This window comes from Atractosteus spatula (genome assembly GCF_055471065.1).
Source record: "Atractosteus spatula isolate fAtrSpa1 chromosome 16 unlocalized genomic scaffold, fAtrSpa1.hap1 SUPER_16_unloc_2, whole genome shotgun sequence".
NCBI classification, from domain to species: Eukaryota; Metazoa; Chordata; class Actinopteri; order Semionotiformes; family Lepisosteidae; genus Atractosteus; species Atractosteus spatula.
Genome location: NW_028296632.1, coordinates 47,905 through 52,308, shown reverse-complemented (window position 1 = coordinate 52,308; position 4,404 = coordinate 47,905). Strand labels below are relative to the sequence as shown.

The following is a 4,404-nucleotide window of genomic DNA, read 5'->3' as shown; positions in this document are numbered from 1 at the left end:
GTGATTGAGACGATTCGTAGCGTGTGCTCATTTCCCTATATTCCCCGTGCTGCAGTGGTAGGATGACGTACGTTACTGCTTCGACACGTAACGGCATTATATTCAACTGCAGGAGCTGAGGGCTTTCGTAAGCGCGTAAACCAAAGGCAATTCCTGCGTCTAACACTAATTTAAATGCTTTTCAAAGTGCAGTGTGGTGCAGCTTGTAAAATCCTTGTCCACATTTGTGGTTTGTTGATGTTTTTTCTGTCTGCCAAAGTTGCATTTTGACATCAGGACGGGGAGACTTTATCCTTTGAACGTGAAGCCACCCTTAAACCCTCGGAGGCGTGTCTGTCTGCCGGCACGTATTTTGTCAAAGGTATTTTTTTTAACGGGGAGCGACTCTGAAAAGGTTTCCCCAGCCACCTCGCACTCGTGTTAGATTATAGGAGGAATGCGGCAGTGGCGAGCTTGCCGTAGTCGTGGCCGAGTGGTTAAGGCGATGGACTTGAAATCTGGTGGGGACTCCCCGCACAGGTTCAAATCCTGCCGTCTACGGCGGCTGCCGCACATTGTAGTGTGCCTGCGCGGCAGAGGCGAAGTGCCGCTTCTCCTTTTCTGGTACTATAAAAACGCTAAATCGCTTGGACCCGCTGCCATGGAAATCAATTCTTCAGATAACCACACATTTTGCGTTCGCACGTCTGGTGCTCTACTTATGCCTTTGAAAATCGGATCAATAAAGCTCAAAGAACCGACAAGATAGGTGCTCGTAAAGCACGCAGTAAAGAATTCTTATCAGCGAGGGTTTCAGTGGGTTAACTGAGGAGAAGGCGTGATCGCTAATTGTTGAGTTTTTATTTGGTGTTAGAAACACTCTTACTGTGCATGAAGTGCAACAAATGTAGCCACAGAAATTGCATCGTGCTTTCATTTATGCTATTGCAGACACCAACGTTGCCTAGATAGAAAACCGAAAAAGCCGTGGGTTTGCTTGCCAGTCTGAAGGATCTCTCTTCGAATCTCTATCATTTGTCAATGGAAGTAAAAGGCGCTGCAATCTGATACGTTCACATTCAAACCCTCAGCTGTTGTTCGACTTTATTTCTTGACTAATTACAACTGAGTGTCGCATGAGCAGTTACGTAAACTTGTCTGCTATATTTGAACACAAATGCCGTTCTTCAATTAAAACTAACAGTACATTGTCAGGGACATTCAGTTATATACAAACAAGAGACAGACAAGAGAATATTTCTACCTTTCATGTGGACTACGTGTTGACTTACTGATCGGAATAATTGAAATGTTCGGGTTCATAGCCGATGCAGTGCGTGCTAATTAGAACAGCAACGCTGGGCTCTCAGCACCGTACTGAGCCCAGGTGCAGTTCATTTACATGAAGGAAATCTTGTACTGGGTACGATTACACCCACATACAGTAAGTAGCACAGGCTACTTAGGGAGTAGCCTGATGCGTTTAAAAGTGACCCGAGCCAGGCAGGAGCCGAACCTACAATCTCCTGATCCGTAGTCAGACGCGTTATCCATTGCGCCACTGGCCCTGGTGTCACACTGCACGACTGCAACCCAGTGAGCTCAGCACTGCAACTAGTAAAACATTACCCCCGGTCCATTCTTTTCCAAAAGTGAGAAACACCTGTTTTCTACATTGTGTCTGTTTAAAACCATATCTCTTTAAACCAAACCAAGAGTTTGTCCTTTGCACTGATATTCTGATTCATTTCGATTTCAAAGAAAAAAAAAACACTTTCTTCCAAAGCATCATAAAATTGTCCCTTCTTCCAGACTCTACTTCTCTCTTGTAGTAGTACAGCAGACCTTTCCAGGTGAGCAGATCACAGAGTCCGAAATGAGCTTCCTCCATCCAGCAAAGTACCTGAACATGACTCTGTCATCATAAAAGCACCCCTGTAGTAAAGCAATTAAATCCGAAATCAAGAGGGCAATTGCCTACTGAAGTTCAAGAAGTCATCAATTTTAACCTAGCAACACATTAAAGGCTGCATCTATACAAGTACGATTCTAGAAATGCTCACCAGATTACGTTTTAAGAAGGAACTGCGGCTCAGGTTCCGCCGAGATCTAAACTCGGATGGCAGGATTCAGAGTCCAGAGTTTGGACGGGTGGCGCACAGAGGGTCCATATACTGTAGATCCCTCAGTGATCTTCCGCGTGTTCAAACCGCCAGCGTGTGACTCCCCTGTCCCCGTGACCTCATTGCTCTGCTCTCGCCTGTGTGCAACCGAGCCCGACTCACGGTAAAGTGGAAAAAAAATGCCCTCAACGTGTGATTTACTCTGGAGCGAGGACAGATGTCACCTTCTTATCATTGAACAGGATGTATGTGATGTGGCGACTAGGTTCAATTTTTTATCCTCTTTAAAAGATTAAGGACTGGGTGAGCCTGATTTACTACCCTTTCAGCTAAGAACCCGACGTGCGGACCGTTTAAGCTACGTAGACTCGGTCGTTTAACTCTTCTCCATTAGCAGGGTTAAGGTTAAAGAAAAAACATTGCTGACTTCTTTTTTGTTTTCCAGCCGCGAGCGCTGATTAGCAAGGTTTGCATTTCATGTTTTGCAAGTTGCATTCTAAGAAAAACAAGTCGTTCAAGACAGGAAATGAATACTTGCATTTAATTAAGTCTAGCCGTAGGCGGTTGTCCATAATGACCAGTCCTGTTCGAGAAGACAGAACAAAAAAAGGAACCGCTGGGATTCGGACCCGGGATCTCCTGTTTACTAGGCAGGCGCTTTAACCAACTAAGCCACAGCGCGCCAGGAGCTCTGTCCTTTTGCAGCCACTTGGACACACAACTCAGACACATCTGCATTCGCTGTGCGCTCCGCCTGCTCGCTGAGCAAGTTGCCACCTTTACATACAATAGCAACATCGACACCAAGAGAAAGGATGACAAATGGCTTTTAACTGGAACTTTTCATGTCCAAGGAGCTCAATGTGCTTTCCGTGTACAACAGGGCCACTGAACTCCACACCGGCCACTGAAGCACAGCAGTGGCTTGCTGGCTTGACATCTCCCAAGGAAGATGTTGAAATTGCATGTGGAACAGGAAAATGACCCTCGAGTACGAGGGAAAAAAAAGAAAAAGAAAATCTGGAGCGCGCCAACTCATGTCCGGACAGCCTGGTTTGAACAAAGTGTTCAAGTAGCATGGGAATGCGACCCCTAATCCTAGCTGGAGTTTGAGCGTCTGGTTCAGAGTTTGCTCAAGAGTTTACCTTTCACAGATGCGCAAAGATGAATGTTGAGGGTGCACGCTTCAAGGCGCCTTACAGTGCAGGGAGTGATTAGAGACGATTCGTGACGTGTGCTCGTTCCCATATACCGTACGCCCCGGGTTGCAGTGCTAGGATGACGTCCAATACCGCTTCGGCACGTAACGGCATTATATTCAAGTGCAGGACGTGAGGGTTTTATTTTGTTCGTTTTGTTCTGCTCTGCTTTGCTTTATTTTGCTTTCCATGGTGTTCGTAAGAACGTCAATAAAAAGGCGATTCCTGCGTCTAACACGAATATAAGAGCTATTTCAAGTGCGGCTTCTAAAATGCTTGTAGACATTTGTCTGTTGTTGATTGTTTTTTTGTGTCTAACAAAGTGCCATTTTCCTGTCCGGACGGGGAGACTTTATCATTCCCACATGAAGCAACCCTTAAGTCCTCTGAGGCGTGTCTGTCTGCAAGGTTTGTATTTTGGAAAGGTTTTTTTTTTTAACGGAGAACGACTTTGAAAAAGATTTCCGCCGGCGTCTCGCGATCCGTGTGTGATTGTAGCAAGAACATGGTGCGGCTTCTTAAATGCTTGTGGACATTTGTCTGTTGTTGATTGTTTCTTTGTGTCTAACAAAGTGCCATTTTCCTGTCCAGACGGGGAGGCTTTATCATTCCCACATGAAGCCACCCTTAAGTCCTCTGAGGCGTGTCTGTCTGCATGGCTTGTATTTTGGAAAGGTTTTTTTTTTAATGGAGACTGACTTTGAAAAATGTTTCCGCCGGCGCCTCGCGATCCATGTGAGATTGTAGCAAGAACGCAGCAACGGCGGTGCTCGCTGTAGTTGTGGCCGAGTGGTTAAGGCGATGGACTAGAAATCCATTGGGGTCTCCCCGCGCAGGTTCGAATTCTGCCGACTACGGTGTCCTCCTCACATCGTTGTGTGCTGGCGCAAGCAAGGAAAAGTGCCTTTCTTCTTTTCCTGGTGGTTTTAAAACGCGAGATCGCTTGTACCCGCTGCCTTGGAAAGAAATGTCTACATGTTTACTTGCACATTGTCTATTGTTTGTACATTGTCTTGATGCACTGTTTGCACTTTGTCTTGTTTTTTACACTTGTTTTACAATCGAGAGACCTTCTGTAAGTAAGAATTCCATTGTACCAGTAC

At 45.8% G+C, this 4,404-nt stretch overlaps 2 non-coding genes across 2 annotated transcripts; both read left to right on the top strand.

Annotated features, from left to right (window-relative positions):
* Positions 1 to 458: 458 nt before the first annotated feature.
* Positions 459 to 540, top strand: trnas-uga (transfer RNA serine (anticodon UGA)). The gene has a single exon. It is a non-coding gene; the product is annotated as a tRNA-Ser (tRNA).
* A 3,536-nt stretch (positions 541 to 4,076) lies between these two features.
* On the top strand, positions 4,077 to 4,158 carry trnas-aga (transfer RNA serine (anticodon AGA)). Its single transcript has one exon. It is a non-coding gene; the product is annotated as a tRNA-Ser (tRNA).
* Positions 4,159 to 4,404: the final 246 nt, after the last annotated feature.